We start from the raw sequence: 22,967 nt of genomic DNA, 5'->3' as shown, positions 1-22,967 counted from the left end.
TAGATGCTGATTTAATAGATGAGTATGAGTTCCTTCAAAAATCTAATTTCCTGTGACTTGATCAAAGTCACACATATAGGTATTGCAAGTGTCTGGTCCTCAGCATCTCTTTTGCCTAAAACCCATGAATCATTGTGCCACTGCTCTTTATCTGGGCCTTAGAAGACATTCCCTCCCCTCGGAATGTTAGCATGGTGCTTCTGCACAAGATCTTCAAAGCGCAGTTTTCATCAAGGTGATATTCAGCTTTGAAATTCTTAGTATGTGGAAATATCTAGGAATCCCCACCGAGTGGGCAAGAAATAAAATGGAAAATCTTTGACATGTGTGCATCTAAAAATGGCCTCTGCTTTCCATTCTACACAACCCCCCTTTTAAATCTAAAGCATTTTCCTCTCTGTTTATAGCATTCATAGCACACTGGCCTAGTGCTCCAGTTTGCATCCAAGATGCTCCAGATGTTGGAGAAGAAGTGCAGAGCTGTGGGCCAAGAACTGTTAAATAAAAATGAATAGCTGTTTGTTTTTCTTTTGAGAAGACCCGGATATTCTCTCCTTTGTCTTCTGTTTCAGTAAAAGCCCCAAACACACTGGACATAAAGGATGAAGATATAAAAATGTGCCTTCATGTTTCTGAACTTAAGGAGATGGTGGTAGGGAGGAAAACATCAGCTGTTTGGTTTCTACATGCCAGGCTCCACAGTAGGAATGGGCTATCTGTCAATTTTTTGTTTTAATTAGTGTCTCATTTTTCTGAAGTTCAGTTTTCCACATTAGTTTGTGAATTCTTTCCCCCCCTAAAAAAATAAAATAAAACCCACACAGAAATTCATCAGCATCTTGTGTGAATTCCTCCCAACATACACAATTTTGTATGCAATCTTGCCTAATAAACACATTTTTGCCAACCTAATACAGTGGTACCTCTGGTTACGTACTTAATTCATTCCGGATGTCCGTTCTTAACCTGAAACTATTCTTAACCTGAAGCACCACTTTACCTAATGGGGCCTCCTGCTGCCGCCGCGCCGCCAGAGCACGATTTCTGTTCTTATCCTGAAGCAAAGTTCTTAACCTGAGGTAATATTTCTGGGTTAGCGGAGTCTGTAACCTGAAACGTATGTAACCTGAAGCGTATGTAACCCGAGGTACCACTTTATAATGTCTTGTATGTCGTTGTCACAGATATTTGCATTTTCCTGCGCATTCCTTGGTTGGAAAACTGCACTGCAAGAAGTGTGAATTTTGAAGGATTGGTTGCATTTCATAGAATTGTAGATTTGGAAGGAACCTTGAGGGTCATCTAGTCCAAACCCCCTGCAATGCAGGACTCTTTTGCTCAATGTGGGGCTCAAACCCACAACCAGTAGATGAAGACTCTTACGCTCTACCGACTTGAGTTATTTTTCTGTTTGCGTATTGTTGGAGGAAGTGTGAAGTATGTAGAGTCGCCTTTAAACATGAACCAAACAGAATTTTTCCCAGTAGTGATGTATGGAAGTGAGAGCTGGACCATAAAGAAGGCTGATCGCGGAAGAATTGATGCTTTTGAATTATGGTGCTGGAGGAGACTCTTGAGAGTCCCATGGACTGCAAGAAGATCAAACCTATCCACTCTGAAGGAAATCAGCCCTGAGTGCTCACTGGAAGGACAGATCCTGAAGCTGAGGCTCCAATACTTTGGCCACCTCATGAGAAGAGAAGACTACCTGGAAAAGACCCTGATGCTAGGAAAGATGGAGGGCACAAGGAGAAGGGGACGACAGAGGACGAGATGGTTGGACAGTGTTCTCGAAGCTACGAGCATGAGTTTGACCAAACTGCGGGAGGCAGTGGAAGATAGGAGTGCCTGGCGTGCTCTGGTTCATGGGGTCACGAAGAGTCGGACACAACTAAATGACTAAACAACAACAAACAGAATTTCTCCCCCAACCCCCCACTGCAGAGCAGTGTAAAACAGCTGACAATCTCAATGTGGGCTGCTTTGAAACCAGCCTGCCCATTTTCTAGAAGGCTAGGTTGGGCCCCTGGGTGGCCAGACAGAAAGGCCTGCTTTACACTTCAAGGCCCACTCTGCGATTCTCCTAGCTGGCTCAAGGAGAATTCCTGGCACACTGCACTGGCCCACTTAAATAGCACTCTGAAACACAGCATGCCCACTTAGCAGCAAGGAGTGCCAAAGGGCAGCTTGCTCCATGTGCTGCAGAACCTCCAAGCAGCAGATTAGCAGTGCCTCTAATCTCTTTTAAACGGGACATCTGGTTTGGCCTAGCAAGTACGTTGCATGCAATTTAGATATCACTGTGACAAATAAAAAAGGTACAGATAGGCACAGGGAAATGGCTGGCAAATGGATCTCTTAGTTATGTGAACTTTTAGATTTCAACCCAACTATCTGCCTCATTGCAGACATTTAATGAAGACATTATCCCAATATCTGGAGTTTTTAAGCTATAACTACATTTTTGGAACAAGGCTCTTTTATCATCATGTACTCACAGAACGCGTGACACAAAGCAGGTATTGATTCACAATCCAAGTTAAAAACGGCTTAACCACTTCAGCCTATGTGAAGTCATTTGGACAAAGGCTACAATCCTAAGCATACTTCACTGGAAATAAATTTCTCTGGGATTAATTATTATGAATAAATATTATATTTTACTTTAAGTATTCACAGCAACACACACACAAACCTCGAACTTGTTCAGAAACTAAAGAGCAACAAAACACAAGAGGACAGATTCAACTAATGGGTTGTCTCCACTGCTAGTCCTACTCAGAGTAGACCCACTGAAATCAATGGGCATGACTAATTTACATTTATTGATTTTAGTGGCTCTCCTCTGAATAGTTGGATGCAACCCACTGGGAGGAGTTCGGCATAAGCGCTAAGGAGATGGCTATGTCAGTACACACATTTGTGCTTGCCTGGTGGAATGATTTTCCCTCTCCCCCATCATGCATTCTTCTGAGGGTTCCCCTGAAGCTTTCCCCAAGCCAATGGGGGTAGGGAGGAACACGCATGGGCAGAGGAGAGGGGAAATCCCATTGCACAAGCAGAAGTCCTTGTATAGGGCTTTTGCTGATGGGGCAGGTTGGGCGAATCTTGCCCTTTGTCTCTCATGTATCTTTCAGTAGTCCAGCAAACATCTGGATGGTCTCAGCTTCACAATTTCTGTTTTAAAGGCTAGAGGAACTAGAGTCATTTTCAAACTATCTCTATTTTACAGAAGGGTTACAATTGCAAACAGACACATTTAGATTTACACAATTAAAGTGAATTGAAGTGCTCTGGGGCTCTGGCACAAAACCCTCCACTTTTTTTAAAAAAAGTCTTTTTGTATTAGGGAAAGTGAAGAGGAAATGCACTAGAAAGTGTAGGACAATGACTGATAGGAAGTCATAAAACATCCATGCAAACAAATCAGGATGGATGCTCATTAAACAGCATGTCTGGAAGCAGGCTAGCATTTCAATACCAGCTGCAAAGTATATTTCAGCTCTGATATTTGCTCTTCTTGCAGAGCGACCTGATGAGCATTGCCAGCTCCTAGTTCACTAGGGAAAGGGAATTAAAAACCTCCTCTTGGAGACTGGAGGAAAAGGTGATGCTGTCACTCCCAAAGAGGCCTGTTTCCTCCTTGTTTTCCCCTGAAATGGTTTCTGCACTGACACTCCAAACGCCCCCTTCCCACTGTAAATGAACACAGCTCTTCCTGCACTCCCACTTCTATACGTTCCCAACTGTGTGTCTAATTTATCAGGACAATTCTCTCTCCTCCCCCCCCGCCCCCCGCTATGCCCATTCTCTGCTCTACATTCAGTGGGTAAGAAATGGGCAGACTTTCCCATTTAACCACACACGTTCCCTCCCCACTCCGCATTCTCAGTTGGAGAACTAAATCAAAGCTGATGACTGAAAACATGCAGCCTGTCAGTGTCCTCTGGGGTGGCAACTTAGATTCATGGATGTCCAAGCGAAAATCTCTCTGGATAATTTGGCGGCAACCTGGATCTGAGCTGAGTGAGGAGCAGAACAACGAAGGATTCCCTTCACCAGAGTGTTTTCATTTTCAAAAACTGTAAATAGAAAATACAGGAACGTCATCAGCTGACATTAACAATAAAAATATCCCAGCAATCCTGGCTGAAATGTATGAAACAATGTAGACAGCCCATGTGTCCAAGCAAGTATCCAAACAATATTGATGATCCTAAGATTTATGTTCAAACATAGAAGGCAGTGAGTGGTGAGTGCCTTGCAGAATAAATCCCTTTGCAACCATAAGAGCTCACAGGTTTCACTTCTGTTGCCTATCTGTTAGTCCCCACACCACAGGAAAATAATTTTAAGAGTATGTGGACATCCTCAAAGATCAAGGATTTTTGCAAAACAAAACTAATTAACTTTTATTTTTATGCGTGTGAGTTATGTGATCCGGTGAGCAGGAACTGCACATAAAGATAGAGCTGAAGGAAGAACTTGCAGGGGGGAAGCTGTGAGGTTATGCACGCTTCTCCTGCCTGCTGTGTCCCTCCTTTAAACTGAATCCTTTCCTTGCTGTTTTTCAGATGGTCAGTGGAGACTTGGGTTCCCAGAACAGTGCTGACTCCATGTTTTGTGGGACCCTTGACCAAGCGGGCTTCAGTAGACCTTTTCTCTGTGATGCCCCTCCTTCTTTCCAAAGCACCACTGACCACTCACTTTCTCTCTCTCGGCCCAATATGCATGAGTGCCCAGAGGGAAGTATAGGATGTGTCTCCTCCATTTCAGCACTCCTGGCATTGATGGCATGCTTGGAGAAGGCAGGTGAACAGTTAGCAGCGACACAAAGGACCTCAAGATAGTGTCAGCAGGCCATAGGAATCAGCAAGTATCCAACGATGTCTACTTCTGGTGCCAACCCTGGTCTCTTAAGAACAACCTGCTGGATCTGGTTAATGGCCCACCTAGTCCAGCATTCTGTTTTTACGGTGGAACACTGGATAATTATGGGAAGCTTGCAAGCAGAACCTGAATGCAAGAGAACTCTTTCCTCCTGCAGTTTCTAGCAACTGGTATTCAGAAGCACCGAGGAGGCAGAATATAGCCTTCATGGCTCATAGCCATGGATAGCCTTATTGATTGTCTCAGGAGAACAGTGTCAAGTTCAGCGCATAGAGAATTTTGTTTCCAAGTCTACAGCCTGTCTCCAGACACATAATGAAGAAGGAAAACCCTCCAATTGCACCAAACCACAAGTGATAAGAATCCAAGTAAGTGGTAAGTAATGCTGTTAACAGGACAATATAAAACATGACTGCTCTTTCTCTGGCACCTCTCTACTGGATGAATTTACTATTATTATTTTTTACAGCATGTGATAAGCCGCATAATTATTCTTTTTTTGGATGTGTGTAATATATCCCTGGTAATATTGGTTTAAAATAAAAGATACCAGCACCAGCGTTTAAATCTGAATAATATCAGCCGGACGAAGCCTTAGAAATCTGAATGTGGGGTTTGTGTTGACACATTTTTGATTTATGCAATCTGCAGTCATTGGAAAGAAAATACAGGAAAACCCTACAAGATTTAGATGGGATTTTATTTAAAGATGGGATTATTCCACACTTTCTTTCCCCAAAGGGAGAGAGGAAAAGGGAAGGAAGCTGCTTTAAGGAGGGATTGCTACAGTCCCTTTTAATCCTCCACATCTAAAGAGAAGCTTTAAAGCTGCCATGGGCCAATTTCCCATAGTTTTATCTAGTTTTCAGAATGATATATTTTCAAGTAATTTGCAGGGCCCATTTTAGGATTTAATCTATTGGATTGTATTGGGCAGGAAAAGGGTTTTTTGTTTTGGTCCAAAGGCCAGGCTGGAAACATCATGGGAGATCTATAATGGGATCTCTTGGCATCTCTTTCTTTGCCTGCAAGCTGCCGCGTGGGAGCCTTGTTTGGACTGGGGCCATGGTGCTTGGGGAGGGGGTTAAAACCTTGTCCCCTGTACTTTTCCTAGAAATACCTCCCTAAAGCTGATATTAGCCAGAGCAGAGAAGGAAGATGAATATCTGCATTGTATCTGTTTTGTCCCCCAATCCCCAGCAACTAGTAGCAACTCTCAAAGGAGGAGGGCATTTTGATGGGGGAAATGCTGCAGGAAGAAAAGGTTAACCTCTTCCTCCCAACGCCCATTGGCGAGAATGGATCACACATATCCGCCAATTATAGCCGCCATTCATTTAAAGCACAATGGCTTCCCCCAAAGGATCCTGGGAACTGTAGTTTATGCTTCACAGAGCTACAGTTCCCAGCACTCTTAACAAAACAGGTCTAAGGAGTCTGGGCTGGGGGTGGGGAAGTCGTGCATTTTAAATGCATGTTGTGGATGCAGCCTATTCCTTGTTTGGTGCTAAGGTCTTGGATCTGCCCCTTTCCTGGGGAAGTGGGGGCAGTGGGACTTAGAGAGCTTTGAGATGAGACATTACGTTGGGCTGTAATAAAAGGTTTTCTCCTTGGACATGCTTGGTGGATGCGTTTTGCCTTGCATTCAGGGCCTGCTAATCCCCATCTGTGGAATGAAGAATGGGGATTTCCTGCTAGATTAGTTAGTGATTTAATCTTATTGAAACTGAAAGTCATGGACCAGGTACGATCTGTCTGTGGGAACAAATAGCTCACTCGTTCTTCCAATGTTAGTCCTTATATAGATGAGTAGGGTGTGTGCCCTTGCTTACCAACACCCCCTGCCATCCCTCACCACATTAATGCCCTAGAATTGCCCCTTCCCACCCCATGCAACTACTAAGCTCACTTTTCACTTTCCCAACCACATTTCACAAGGTGTCTCTTTCTTCCGTTCCCCACCATTGCTTATGCCCGCAGTGGGTACAGTCTTGGTTACCTTGGCAACCATTTATTTCACTAGCTGCTCTAAAATTAACTCTCCTCCCCATTATCCAATGCATCCCATAGAGATTTCAGGCACAGCTAAGCTTGGGCAGAGGCAGGGAGAAGGAGGGGCTCCGGGATGGTAGGAGAAAGTCTTGAAAGCATCCGGGAGAAGCAAATAGTAAAAGTGCTTTCCCTTTTCTTGTCCTGCTCTGCAAGGCCTTGTATTTACATTTTGATTTTAAATATTTGTTTAAAATTCAAGAACCCGGCTAGAAAGCAGACAGCAGATGGCCTCCCACCCATATTTCAGAGGGGCAGGCTACACATGAGAAGCTGACTTCCTCAGCTGTATCCATCTACGCATGGACAGGATGGGGGGGGGGCTTGCTTGGCATGACTCCTCTTCTGTTTGGACCATTTATTTCACATCTGCCCTGCAGCTCAGAATCAGTGGTGGCGGTTGTGATAGTGGCAGTGATGGAATGCAGCTGCCCATGGGATCAGGGGACTCGATGCTGTTATAGCATGACTTCTCTTTGTGGGATAATATATCAAAGGCTCCTTTCAGCTACCTGGGTTTAACCCCAACAAGAAGTCCCATTACAGATGGCTCTGCATTTGCATGTGAAGACCCCCCAAACCACCCCCCAAAATAAAGACACAATAGACACAGAATTTAATTTAAGGTTTTTGGCATAACTTAGGCCACAACTTTATTGATTCCAGCAGGTGAGTGGTTGCTTAGGCATTGGTTCCAGACTACCTGAACCTGCACGGTGGCAGGAACAGGACTGACACTGGGCACCACCATATGTCAGTAAGGGAAAGCATCCTGGAGGAGCGAGAAATGGCTTCGATCTCACAGCTCACCCCAGATGCTCCCAGGGGCTCTGGCGTGGCCCTAGCCCCTTGACAGGGTTCGGACAAAAGCCAGGTGAGCCCCTGGATTCCTTTAACAGAATTTCCTAGCAGCAGAAATGGAGGGGCAGGCACAGCCAATCACTCTCCCTCTGAACAACATTGAACCAATGCCTAACCGCCAACTTTACAAAGTTGTGACGATTTGCTACACAGTAGGCAAAAACCAAGTGGCACCAGCCAATCGGCCAAATGGCAAAATTCCTACCGGGCCCCTGCTCCAAAAACAGATGACCCCTAGACAGGCATAGCAAAGCCAAAAGAACAGCCCAAACAAAAGGGAGGGGAGGGTTGGTGAACTACTGCACATCGCAAGAAAGTGAAACTCTTCAGCGATGTGCAGCAAACTATATAGCCCCTGGCAGCCAATAGCCATCCCGATTAGCCAAATACTGCCCCAGCAACCGAGGGGCAACCAATGGGGTGTTGCGGACAACCGAACGGTCCCACCCCACCACAGAGAGGCAGTTTACAGTGATCTCACCGCAGCATGATGGAGGACACGATATCTCAGAAACCAGTTCCTCCTATGTGCACGCAATGTGATAAGACAACGCTTAGCATCTCTATAGCAGTTCACATACTTGGATGTCTTTAAAAGAGGGCTAGATAAATTCATGGAAGAGGATAAGGCCATCAGTGGCTACTAGTCACAATGGCCATGATCTGCCTCCTCTGTTGGGGGCAGTATGCCTCTATAGCATCCCTGATCTCTGGCCTCCTCACAGATCTATGGTTCTTTGAGGAGGGGGAATCGCTTTTGGAAAGCCACTTTAATTCTGTGATGACAATATGTTTGGCGTGTGTCTGTGATGCAGCCTACTGTCCCTGGTACAATTATCTCAGAGACAGAGTCTGGCCAGTTGGACTATGATATGCTCTCCTTTCACCGATCCGTGTGATTTACAGAGAGTTGGCTTACTAGGGAGAGTTCAGCTTTTGGAAAGGAGCCAGGCCTCCAGCCGTCAAGCACCCAGGCAAGCACTTGAAGATCCATTAGGGCAGGAAGGGGGCTGGAGAAAAAAAGGAAGAGGGGAAGAGAAAGGGAGACAGACAAAATGAGTGCATTCCTTCTCCCTGCAATCTAGTAGTCCCACCTCTGTTTCACGACGTTGCTAGAAGGTATTCAGAGGAGCTGGTCAAATGCTGATTGATTTAGCTTGCCTCTCTGCAGAATGCCTCCTTTGTTCCTCATTCTTCAAAAATCCTAGTTTCTCAGGGAAGGATTAATGCTTTGCTGAAATACATTTTGTGGAAGAGGGGGCAGGGGACTCAGCCCGAGAGGGAAATAGCAAGTACCCCAGAGCAGAATAAAAAGAGGAAAAAATGGTGGTTAAAGTGGTAGCGTTCTACTTTCTTAGAAATGTTTCTTTCAACTCCAGGGGTGTTTCAGAAAGGCTTCAGCACCCTTTGCCTCAGATCCTGCAATTATGGTGTTCTTAAGGCTCTGGCATTCTGTGGAGATGCAGCTTTGTTCTGCCATGTAAAGCAAGCCCCCTTTTAAAGTGGATAATTCCCCCCACTGGTTTCTGTTGAGCTCATGCAAGAATCACTTGTCCTCTTTCTGTTCCCTTCTTGCCTAGGGTAATTTTGGGATTGACAGCCACCACATCAAAGTCTTACTGGACTACATGGAAAGGAGTTTCAACCCTAAGCTGTTTAGGATCCAGATGCCCAAGGAAAGTCAGCTCTGCATTTGTAGCTTACCTCTCTGAAATAATGGGAGGAGGCCATCTGCTGTCTGCTTTCCAGCCGCGCTCTCAAATTTTAAATAAATATTTAAAATCAGAGTATAAATACAAGGCCTCGCAGAGCAGGACAAGAGAAAGGAAAGCACTTCCACTGTTTGCTTCGCCCGGATGCTTTATATTAGGGGAAATTGCTTGTAAAAGAAGTGTATATTGGGTAAAAATACATAAAAATGTGCATAGTAGGAGAAATATGCTGTAAAATGTCAATAGGTTTTTTTCTGTAAGGATGTAGAAAAAAGGTAAACTACTGCAAGACGGTGGATAATGGAATGTAAGATTGGAGAAATGAGAAACAGAGAGAACCCAAACATTGGCAATTTGTCCATTTCTAGTTATGGCTCGTCCCCATCAATACACCTAATAAGCCATGATCCCTCTTTCCTGAAAACCATAATCAGTATCCCATCTTTATGTGACATGTGCGACAATAATAATGACATTTCTTTACAGAGGACAACTTTCTATTTGAAGGAGGGCTGTCCAGTTCATGTCTGGCTTACAGATTGGGACTGCCATACTTCCAGAGATTACCAGGATTCCAAAGGCGGAACTGATGCCTGGGGGAAGGTGGTGCTTTGTCCTAGATCTTAGGCAAGTCAATTGAAAAAGCGCGTTTGTTTTGGCATCTATGTAAAAAAAAGTGCAACAACTTTCCTGCCCCCACCCCCGGTTTTTCTTTTTTGAAATATGGCAAATCTATTTACATATGAAGAACCATAATTGTAGTTCTATTTGAATTATAGTCATGATTAGTTCTAAATCTATAAATATACATTTGCACGTGTACAGCGGTCCCATTTTTTGCGCATAACAAATTTCCTCTGTTTCTGTGGTGAGTGTGGGCACTTTAATCAGGAAGATATGGATGGTGTAGTCATTTGTCCTCAAGAGCCAAATTCCCAGTGAACTAGGGTATATAGAAGAAGATGCAGCCTTCCTTGCCATTCAGCCATTCAGGAAATGAAACATATCCTGATGGATTGGTGGGGGAAATCAGTTTCCCCTTTCTAGAAACTGATCTTGGGCTTTTGTGGGTTGGGATTCTCTCTGGAATTTGACACCACTAGTATCCTGACTGTGTCAACAGGTGGTTGAAGCATCCTTTGCTTTGTGCATGGAGGATAAAAAAGGGAAATAGATACATGCTTTGATCCTGGGTAAGTATTTGCTTTAATTTCCCTGGCTTAGATATTAGCTTTGCACATGTTCATGGAAGACACCTGAGATGCAAGGAGAGAATTTGAGGAGATGTGCTTGGTTATTTTAAAAAATGAATTCCTCCACTCTCTCTCTCCTCCTTCTTCTCTTGCTTATTAAGCTCCTCGTTGCTCTGGCATCCACATGGGAAAGAAATACTGTCCCAGCTTTAGATGCATTGCAGTTAGAAGTGTAGTGGGCGTAGGCTAGAAGCACAGATTGCTAATACTGAAGATTTCTATGTGTTAGAACACGTTTGTAAAGGTAAAGGGGACATGGGTGGCGCTGTGGTCTAAACCAGTGTTTCCCAACCTTGTGCCTCCAGCTGTTTTTGGACTACAATTCCCATCATCCCTTGCCACTGGTCTTGCTAGTCAGGGATGATGGGAGTTGTAGTTCAAAAACAGCTGGAGGCACAAGGTTGGGAAACACTGGTCTAAACGACTGAGCCTCTTGGGCTTGCCAATCGGAAGGTCGGCGGTTCGAATCTGCATGATGGGGTGAGCTCCCATTGCTCTGTCTCAGCTTCTGCCAACCTAGCAGTTCGAAAGCATACTAGTCAGTGCAAGCAGATAAACAGGTACTGGTGTTCCATTGCACCAGAAGCGGTTTAGTTGTGCTGGCCACATGACCTGGTCCTGGCATGGAGGAGTTTGGAGGAAATGGGACTTGCAATAGTCTGGAGTAGTCACAAGAACAGGGGTCCTAATAGGCAGAATCTACTTAAAAGCAGAGAACCAGACTTGAAAAACAAGAAGATAAGTCCTTCAGAACCCTGGACAGGTCCTAGGGAGCAGATGGTTTGTATGGTCAAGTGGTTGGTGTTAACTTATAGGCTTTCTGAGTATGACTTCGCCTTCCAGGTCCAACCCCTTGCTAAGGAAGGGAGACCCTTAAAGGGGAAATTCTCTAGTGTGGTGCTTCACACTTCAACACCATTATCTCACACTGAGAACACTACCTGGAATGGCAAGTGGAAATTGAACTTGGTAGAGTATGAAACCCTTGGGTGAGGGTGAGAATGCTGGCCCTGTTCTGATATTTCAGCTTGGGTGTTTCTGGCTCATGGGGTGGTCTTTGGCTGAGGAAGTCCCTGGATGGTGGGTTCAATGTCAGGAGCTGATCCAGTGCCTCAGTGGGTCTTTGCTACCAGCCTTTCTGATGTCACCCACCCACCCTCTATCCCTTTATGTTCAGTGTCCAAGTCACTGGCTGGGATCTGGGTCACAACAAAAGATGTGACACATTGTCATTGCATTGTAAGTTTCCTCTGCTCCACTCCTCTTAGAGCCAGCACAGTGTAGTGGTTAGAATTGTTGGATTAGTACTAGGGGCAAGAGTGGCAAGTATCAGAAGAGGTGTCATGGTCTGGGTTACAGGCAGTCGGAGTCCCAGCTCGGTACTTTGGGACTGGGGTAGAGATTGGGAAGCAGGAATCAGCAGTCCCAGGTCAGCAGTCCAGGGGTCAGGAAGCCAAGAGTCCACGAGTCAGGAAGCCAAGGGTACATGAGTCAGGGAACCAGGAGTCAGGAAGCCAAGGGGCCAAGGGTCCAAGAGTCAGGATACCAGGAGTCAGGAGGCCGAAGCACAGCTAGGTGGGTAACTTGTTGCTGTGGCAAAGAGCCAGAGGGAAATGGTAGTCTTATATACCCCTCCTGGCTCTTGCCACCAGGTGCTACGAGTCTTTTGTCAAGCCTCACCTTCCAGGCCAAACTCAGGAAGGCCCCAGTCCTGCGAGGCCCTACCAGTCACAGGGCCTGGCTCCTGCACACACTCCTGACAAGAGGAGGAGGAGGATCTGGAGGTGGGGGAAGCCCAAATATTGAGTTGAGAGAGATCTCCACCCCATTAATGCTGGATTGAGAACCTTGTGTGCCAATGCTTGCCCCTCCTTCAGAGAGTTGGGTTTCCATGGTTGCTGTAGAGATGGGAAGCCAATTGGCAGGGCCAGATGAAGCAGAGGCTGAAGGGGACTCGGCAGGACAGATGCAAGTCTTGTTGCCAAAGGCATGTCACTGTCTATACTAGCATGAACAGCCCATCCTCTGGAACTTATGCCTGCAAACTAGTCTTCGTGCTTGGAAAAAGAACTGTACAAATGACTGGTCCTGGCTTGCTGTTTAAAAGTAGAGCAGGAGTTTCACATCAGGATCTTAGCTATCATCTAGTCATGAACCTAAAAGATCTGTTGTAGACTTAGCATTAGCTCAAAGCACAGGTTCCTAAGACTGTTTACTGATTTATTGAATGGAGCTTTCTTGTTGTCTCAAGCCAAGAATTGCATCTGAGTGGGGGAGGCAGGACACACTCAGCCACAAAGTTTGCTTGCTGGCATTGTACTTGTCACCTATCCCACAGGGTTGTTCTCAGGATAAAATGGGGGAGGAGAGAGAGTAATAAACACTACCTTAAGGAAAGGCAAATCAATAAACATAACAAACAAACAAACAAACAAACAAACAAATAAATGGTGCATGGTGGATTGTGCCCAATCTCAGCATGATCACTGTGTAAATATTGTCACTCACATAATCTCACATAAAGGAATAACTTGAAGGTCAAAGACCCTCTCAAGAGATCAAAACTGGTGGCACTCAAGGGGTTTTAATCAGAAAAATAAACACAGATCACAGTGGTTTGAGTTTGACATTTTTATATTGATGTAATCTGTCCTGTTTCTAGTTTCCGGTCTGACCCACAAGGCAGTTAAGCCAAAGTATTTGGAATTAAGCCAAGTTTTTTCCTATCGACTGACTTCTGAAACTCACTCATGAGAAATAAGGCCAAGTCCCAAAACTTTCTCAGATGCTTTGTCTCTCCAATCTACCCACTGCCCATAAAATAATATTAAAAAACCCTCTAGATTCCAGAACTCTTGGCATTCTACCCACAGCTAAGTCCCTGCCCCCTTCTCCATCTCTGCTTGCAGCATGAGGTGGGAGGTCTTGGCACCGTTGCTCCACATGCTTGTGAAGTGTTGTTGCTCTTAATCCAAACCATGTTAAACTGCTCCCATATTCTGTGGCATTGGACACTTTCTACAGACTTGCAGTGTTAATAATCATATATCTGCAGCACCCCCCCCCTCTCTGTGTGTATGTGTATCCATCTTCTGCATACTGCTGAGAGCAGGGCTGACCATAGATATTGTAATGTTCTGGGCAAGGTATTAAAATGATGCCCTGTTGCCCTAAATAAGATCCTGCATTGGATCCTGAAACTTAGCTTCCCTTTCTTAGCCAGCTGTGTGCTTGTCAAATGCTGGCGGAACCTCTTTTGTTCACCTCTGTTCTTACCATTGTGTTTCGTCGGCAACCCTACACCCGCTTACCACAAAGTAAGCCCCAAATGTTACCCATTTCCGAGTAGACATAAAGGGTCACACTACAAGTCTCTCTTGCTGAAGTGTCCTGTTTCCCCTGTCTCCATCTATCTTTCAAGAAGACCTGGCCTGCACTCCTCCCAATCCCCAGTATCTAACAGGCAGCTGCTGTTTTACCACCCAGACTGGATTTGGAAGCCTTAGGAAGAAGAGGCTTGTGAAGAGGATGCTCCAAGTGCAGATGTGCTGGATGCCAAAACAAGAAAGAGGGTAGGAAGTGGGTCTGGGCAGGCTAGAGGGATCCCCAAGAGATGTGCAAAAATCCAGATTTTGTGTTTGTGTGTTGGGGGGGGGGGCGATACTTAGAATCCTTTAAACTGGAATTTGTCAGCCTAAATCAGATGTCCATCTCAGAACAGATCCTGTGTGTTTGCACTTTATTGTTTTCGGTGGAATGGACATTTGCATGTGCATCCCGTTGTGGATGGAGACGTTTGCTTGGGTGCACATCCAAGTCCACGTTTCAATCAAAGCCGTGTTGCACAGATAGTCTCTTTTCTGCATTTGGATGCTGTTCTAATTTATGCTGCAATCTATCTGTCTGTCTATCATCTATCTATCTATCTATCTATCTATCTATCTATCTATCTATCTATCATCTATCTATCTATCTATCTATCTATCATCTATCTATCTATCATCTATCATCTATATCTATCTATCTATCTATCTATCTATCTATCTATCTATCTATCTATCTATCATCTATCTATCTATCTATCTGTCTATCATCTATCTATCATCTATCTATCTATCTATCTATCTATCTATCTATCTATCTATCTATCTATCATCTATCTATCTATCTATCTCATCTATCATCTATCTATCTTTATTGCATTTTTGATTTTACAAACAATAACAATAGCAACAACAAAAAAGAAACAAAGTACATGCATCTTATCTCCTTTGACTTCCCTCCCCCCTTATGGACCCTTATGCTGCAATCTTTTAAAGTGGATGGGGACATTCCAAGTTCTTCATACATGAGACCACCCTAGTTTATTCTCACCACAGTTAGCCTGAGAGGTAATGACTGGGACAAGGCAATGTTGTGCTCTTGGGGTGTGCAGGTGACAAGTAGTTGTGCAGATCTCCAAGATCCAAGTCCTGTACACCTATCCACTATACCATACTGCCTCAATGGATACCCTACTTATTTAATGTTTTGTCATGCATTCTTCTAAATCTGGTATCAGTTTTACACTCTTCTGAATTTTTGACCAGTCTTCTTCAAATGGGATGACCACAGCCAAATACATTGCTCCTCTCCTATGCATGAAAAGCTGTATGGGAGACAGGAATGATTCATTGGAAGTATTATGTATGGTGCTTGATCTCTGAGCACCTTGTAAAACTGGCTGTTCTCTTGTGCCACTCCTCAGATCCGATTATAATTCCTTATGGAGACTGCTAGGAAGGAGGTGGGTGGAACGAAAACTCTTGCAGACTGAGAAAATACTTTCCATTGTTCACCCAGGCAATGGAAGAGCTCAGAAATGTCTCTCATGGACCTATGAGTTGCAGTTAATTAGAAGGTAACAGTCACTCATAGGCCATAACAGTTCAGTATGTGCTGACTTTCGTGTTTGGACAGGGGGAGTGGGAAGACGGATCAAACAAAAGCCAAGGAGAATTGAAAGACTAAGTGAATCTGATTGAAGCCCTTGTCCCCCCTTCCATTTATTCCTACCCTTTCTGAGTATAATAAGTAGAAAATTGGTGGTGACATAAGGTCAGTTTCCCAAATGTGAAACTAAAGCAAATTGGTGAATGTGAGACGTAATCTAGAGAGAGGGAAACCTTTCCATAATAAACCAAAGAAAGTCAATAATAAAAAAGGGCTTTGCTCCACAGTAGACAGTGTCTCAGTTTCTATCTTTAATACCCTGGCCCAGCCTGGCACATGTTCATTCAATGACAGGTTTTGTTTTCTCAATCTCCCATTAAAATAGACAATAAAAATAAACAAATAGAAGCCTCTTAGTTTGGTGAAGGGGCCTAGAAACAGCTGAAGAGCATATCGCTGAATCATGACTCCACAAAGCCACAACGGAAAACAAGCACCAATTTATTGCCAGGCACTGAACAAAGCTCTCAAAACACAGTTTTTCTTATCCTGTTTCCCTTTCTTCCCCTGCTTTCTCCCATGCCCCTAGGCTCCCATTGTGCCCTGTCAGGGGCTAGCTAGGATGTGAGCAGCATTTGAAGATTGCAAGGTTGAGGAGATGGCTCCCTACAGGAAAAGTGAAACACCATGCTTTTGTAACCTTAACCTGGGGTAGATGCCATTTTTCAGAAAAAGACTCAGGGCATCTTATAGCAGATTCAGTCATACAACGGATTCTGAGGAACAGCATCCCTGTCGAGATACGCCAATTGCCCACTATTTGTATTTTCCAGAAACAATTGAATATATTTTTGTTTCAACAAGCTTTTCCAAGGAGATAAAATGGTCTCTGCTTTAGGTATTTAGCAAGCAATCCTAAGTATGGGAAGCCACCATAATTTAAGGGGGTTTAGGAGCAAGAGACTAATGCTGGCTGAGCTGGCCCAAGCATAGCAAAGGGAAAACAAGACTTATACCATCCTTTCTGCTGGTGTAAGTTCTGTTGGGTTGCCAAGTCATGTGACTAGGCTGAATGGTGTTAGGATCCAACTTAAGTCTTCCCTCCAATTTTGCCCCTTCCCTCTCTCAGAGACTTATGGGAGACTTATGTCAGCTCTAGATGCACCAGTCTTGACTCAGAGCATGGGAGTTGAGGAACATATTATCTTGGCACCCAAAAAGACAATGTTGGTGCCAGGTAGACCCCACTGTGGAGAGCATTCCATATAGAGGAGACCACTACCTAAAAGGCCCTCTCCTTTGTCATCACCTTTTGAACATTTCTTGTGGGTTTATTACCTTACCTTACTTGAGTTGTTATAGAGATCAGGGCTATCTGAACTTTAAAACCTAAAGTTTTATATATTACATTTATTGCATATATTACATCTAGCAAATTATGCAGGAAATGCAATTCTCTCAGGGGTTTTTTTAAAGTGTTGCTGCATTTCTTCCTTTTCCCCATCCTACGTCCTTGTGCTACTGCCTTAAGGAATAAGAAGGAATTGTGTCTCTATAACACTATAATAGAATACATGAATAAAGAGTGATGACCTCTGGATGATGATTGCAAGAACACTTACCTTATTGATATGGATATGAAAAGTAGAGATGGAGAAGAAATTCAATTCTGTTTGCATTTTAATGAGAATCTACCTACTTCATACTTTTCAAACCGAAATGCGTACCAAAACCCAGCTTTCCTTTGAAATTTGCGTTTCTCTAAATTTTGCAATGCAACTCTCCACGCAAACGCTATGTACAAAAATGCATGTATTACGGGGAAATGTGCATACACTGTAAATGTATTTGTCAGTGAAAATAACATCAAACATGCTTTATATCAGGGGGAAAAGCTCGAAAAATGTGAATAATCCTCAAAACTGTATACAAAAATATAAGGAGAAACAAGCACTAGAAGTTTGACAAATTTTCACTAGGATTCTTCTTTTTTTAAAAAAACCAAAAACCAAAAACCAACACATTGCAAATTGCTGTGGAAATGCAGAGAATGGAATTTAAGAGTGGAAAAATCAGAAACCGAGAAACCAACATTGACAGATTTGTCTATCCCTAATGAAAAGCAGGGGAGCTGGCGTCGTACTTTTAGGTGGAGGTAGACGAAATGAAGTGGATTCAGAAGGTGGTAATGGAGATGGTCAGTGGTATGGAAAACAAGTCCGATCAGGTAAGGTTGAAGGGTCTGGGTATGTTTAGCCTGGAGACTGAGAGGAGACAGGATAGCCCTCTTCAAATACCTGAACAGCTCTCATGCAGAAGAGGGCAAAGATTTCCTAGAGGGCAGGACTAGATTTAATGGGACAAATTATAGGAGGGTGGGTTTCAGTTGGGTTTTAGGAGAAACTTCTTGACAGAGCCAATTACCTAGAGGAGTGGGGAGTGGCACTCTTCCTCAGTGGAGGCATTCAACCAGAATCTGGGTAGTCATTTGTTGGGATTGTTGTGGATTTCCAGTACTGAGAAGGGGGTTGGACTAGCTTGCCTATCGTAAGGATAGCCAACAAGGTTGCAGCTCCCATCACCCCTGACCATTGTCCATACTAGCTGGGGCTGTTGGGAGTTAGAGACCAACAACATCTGGAAGGCTATCCTTGGCCTGCAAGAGTCTCTAAGCTTGTTTCCATACTAGTCCTTCCAGCTTGAATCCAGGGGGGGAATAAAAGAAGAATATAGTTTAACACCTTGAGATATCAAAACTTAAACTTGGAAAGCTTAAGTGCACAGAGTGATTAGAAAGAAAGGGAACCCCAGTCTGAGATGGGACAAAGAACAGAAAAGCTTTCATTTCCTAGCAGGGACCAAGCAGAAAACACAGAGGCCTACACACTGTTCCTTGCACAGGGCAACGTCTACTGGGACGGATATATCCTTCAGTCCAAAGAGGCAGTCTGCTTGCATTTGACATACTCAGTCTCCCTAGATTTTGCAGGCTGCAAACCCAGCCAGGATTTGTCTCTGTGTACTGTGTGGGGAATGCATTTGGACACCTCTTCAGCTAGATGAGCTGCCGAAATTGCTCGAGCTGTTTTCTTGAGCCAGATGGCTACAACTGGTGATAAATAATGTACTACTATTTAGGGTTTTGTTATCATGCAAGTTAAACATAAGCAGGCAGCATTCCCACTGTAAACAACAGTATCTCAGTTCTGGAGCGCTACTCTGTACTGCAGTCTACCATTGTGTGACTCACGGCTGCAGCCTCAAGGGGACCTTCAAAGGCCCAGCCTCCTCAAGGAATTCCAGTCTCTCCTACTCCCCACCCCCCGAAATTCCAGTTTCCATTAAGAAATTCTCTCTAACCGTTTTATACTTGTGGAGATATAAGGGGAAATGTGTCAGCGGGATTCTACTCAACAGCTTACTAGGCAGTACAGTCAAAGAGCTTTAAACAAACATTAAGCCTGCTCACCATAATATTTCTAGCTATGGTCTTGCTACGAGTCTACATGGCCCTAGTCAGAAATGAATTTATAGAAAGGACTGTGCTTTAACTAAACAACTGGTCAAGGGCCAGAGATGTTTGTTCTGTCCATTCTGATGTGAAAGAAAAGACTCCTTTATAGCCCACCCTCCTTTCCTCAAACTAAATAGCAACAGTGGTTTTGGCATTGTACTTCCTTGTTGCAGTATGGGAGTCTGTCTATTGGCTGATGCACTGAGATGGATAAGAGAACTCCAACAATGAGGAAAGAGTCCATAGAACCTATAGAGCCTGTGTCCCATCCCAAAGGAAAGCTACGGAGGTGTGGGACAGTGTGGGGCAGGCATCCTTGCAATCAGATAATATGCCAAAGGACAGGTTGGAAGCCCACACAGGCTGGATCAGGCTCCATCAGTTGGCCATCAGTATCATCTGATGCTGGTTTGCTTCAAAACCGAGCATCCAGTTTGAAAATTATAACTTAATTAATTATGTATATGAAAGGGAAGCTCTCACAGGCTGAGACAACTTCCCCTGGTCTTTATCAGTATAATTTTTCTTCTGGCATTCCTGCTGAGGAGTTTGCACATCTGCCACTCTCATAGCTTGCCATATTTTTTCAAGGACTTGCTTCCATAGTGGTGTAGCCCTCATGACTCACAGAACCAAACAGTTTGCAATCGCCAAACTGCAGGCCCATGCAGTTTTTGCATAAAAGGTGGTGGGGTTAGGGATGTAAGTAGGCAGTGATTTCTGTTCTGAGCTGTAGTCATCAAAAGTGGTGCTGTTTCCATTTCACTGCAGTTTGGTTCCCACCAAATACTAAGGTAATAACCTTGCTATCAGCTATCTAACCTAAGATATGGAACATGTGTAACTTGGATTGATTCCAATGTAAAGGGAATGTCAAAACAATGCTAAAAAGTGATTAATTACGTTTCATTTGTGGACTTGAAAACAACAATTATGTGAATTGTATTCGCTTGACTGATTTCTGTTCTTGGCCACAGATGTACACACAAACTGCGGCAATTTCCACTTCCTTTTCTGTTTTCATTGAAATTCCGCAACATCCCTGGATGGGAGTAGGCAAAGAAAATTGTTTAGGGTAAACTTCTTTGCACTTTCCTCAGTCTTTCATATTTCCTTTTGGGTGCGGTGAAAAAAATGAGATATACCATTGATTTCTGCAATCAGATTTCCTGGGACAAACTTCCTCTCACTTTCAACTCACCCTGTCTAGTTTAACAATCGTGATCCTGTACATTTCTTTGTGGTGACGGGCAGGGCACCTGCACAGGGCTCCAATGTGTGCTATGCTGATGTGTCCAGAATAGCAATTTTATTCATCTGCTTCTCCTGAGGCACACACAGAACTTGAACCCAAACGAGAAGAGCTTAGAATCCTTTAGCCTTGCTTCATTTGCGGCACCTGCCTTCACTTTGAAAACCTCCCTCGGGGTTTTGCATGCAATATATCTCTATCTCAATCTCCTCCCCATCTGTCCATCACTCTAGCGTTGCTCTCTATGAGAGCAACCACAGAGGAATACTATGCTCATAGGTACATACAGATGCAATGAAGCAGATACAAAATTAAAGGATTCAGCAGGGGCAGGGGGAAAGGAAGTTGAATGAAAAACAATAGTTACTAGGAATCTTAGAGGGTTTTGGCTCACAGGGGCCCATTTGCCACATTCTCAGGATATATCATATTGATTATTTTCCTTTTTCTGCTAAAACTGTACTGGTAACAGGCTCCAGATGTCAATTGTTATGTAATAGAGTTTGTTTTAATACAGACAACTTCCAGATGTGGAGGTTGGAATCAGGATTCTGCCTGTTTCTCAGGGGAGCAGTTGAGAACAGCCGGCCCAATAAAGCCATTGTCTGCACTTAAGAGGAAGGGAGCAACTGGCTTTATTAAGGGCAGGATCACTTCTGGCTATGATAGATCTTTTTCTCTAAAATAAAACATTATTCATCATAGGCAGCAACTGCAAGACTTCTCTTTGGTTTTTAGAAGCGGTCATCAAAATGGGACATGAAACTAATCCTGGTGTATGTGTGTGTGACACACACACACACACACAGAGAGAGAGAGAGAGAGAGAGAGAGAGGGAATGAATGAATTGAATTAACCGAAGGCTGCCCTGGAATGCAATCCTCAGCAAAGGTATCTTTTTAGAATACACATTCCAGGAGGATAGTGCAATCCGCTCTAGAATTGAACCGAGACAAGTAGAAGCTCAAATAATTTGTGGAAAGGCCTATTTTAATTGGTTTCTTCTATATTCAGTTCTTGACCAGTTTCCACAGTCTATTCTAGTATCAGCACACATGTGGGTGTGTTCAGACATCCTCTCAAGTGAGCATAGTGGCATAACTGGTGGGTAACTCCTCATCACCACTTGCTGGCCTGATCTGAAATTGAATGGAGTGACTACTATGTATACCACCAGAAACTCACTCAGTCACTCACTCACATATTCTGCAAATTCAGAGTTGCTGTGGGAAGTAGGATGGGGGGTGGGATTTCATTTGGTTCACATTTTAATGTAAACATACCCATTTTTCACTTCATGAAAACAGTACACGAATCAAAGTGCAGCTATCTCTTGAAATTCACACTTCTCCAAATTTGGCTAGTCCTTTATAAAACCTATGTATCTTGAATAATCCTTACTCAGTGATTACTCAGACTCCATATCTGAACAGGTCAATAAAGCCAAGATGGACATGCCAAAAGGGCAGATCTGATCAGTGCTAATGCACACACTGATACCTTAAAGTGGTCTCTGAAAGGTATCAGAATTATGGTATTTCTAGATACATAATACAGTTTGATATGAGCATAGACTAGAAAACAGAGATCTTGATGTGACTCATTTTTACACCATGGAGCAGGTAGAATCATAGAATCATAGAATCATAGAGTTGGAAGAGACCACAAGGGCCATCGAGTCCAACCCCCTGCCAAGCAGGAAACACCATCAGAGCACTCCTGACATATGGTTGTCAAGCCTCTGCTTAAAGACCTCCAAAGAAGGAGACTCCACCACACTCCTTGGCAGCAAATTCCACTGTCGAACAGCTCTTACTGTCAGGAAGTTCTTCCTAATGTTTAGGTGGAATCTTCTTTCTTGTAGTTTGGATCCATTGCTCCGTGTCCGCTTCTCTGGAGCAGCAGAAAACAGCCTTTCTCCCTCCTCTATGTGACATCCTTTTATATATTTGAACATGGCTATCATATCACCCCTTAACCTCCTCTTCTCCAGGCTAAACATGCCCAACTCCCTTAGCCGTTCCTCATAAGGCATCATTTCCAGGCCTTTGACCATTTTGGTTGCCCTCCTCTGGACACGTTCCAGTTTGTCAGTGTCCTTCTTGAACTGTGGTGCCCAGAACTGGACACAGTACTCCAGGTGAGGTCTGACCAGAGCAGAATACAGTGGCACTATTACTTCCCTTGATCTAGATGCTATACTCCTATTGATGAGGCCCAGAATTGCATTGGCTTTTTTAGCTGCCGCGTCACACTGTTGGCTCATGTCAAGTTTGTGGTCAACCAAGACTCCTAGATCCTTTTCACATGTACTGCTCTCAAGCCAGGTGTCACCCATCTTGTATTTGTGCCTCTCATTTTTTTTGCCCAAGTGCAATACTTTACATTTCTCCCTGTTAAAATTCATCTTGTTTGTTTTGGCCCAGTTCTCTAATCTGTCAAGGTCGTTTTGAAGTGTGATCCTGTCCTCTGGGGTGTTAGCCACCCCTCCCAGTTTGGTGTCA

This window comes from Podarcis muralis, chromosome 5 (genome assembly GCF_964188315.1).
Source record: "Podarcis muralis chromosome 5, rPodMur119.hap1.1, whole genome shotgun sequence".
NCBI lineage: Eukaryota > Metazoa > Chordata > Lepidosauria > Squamata > Lacertidae > Podarcis > Podarcis muralis.
The sequence above is the reverse complement of the archived record's forward strand: the minus strand, read 5'-3'. Positions refer to the sequence as shown.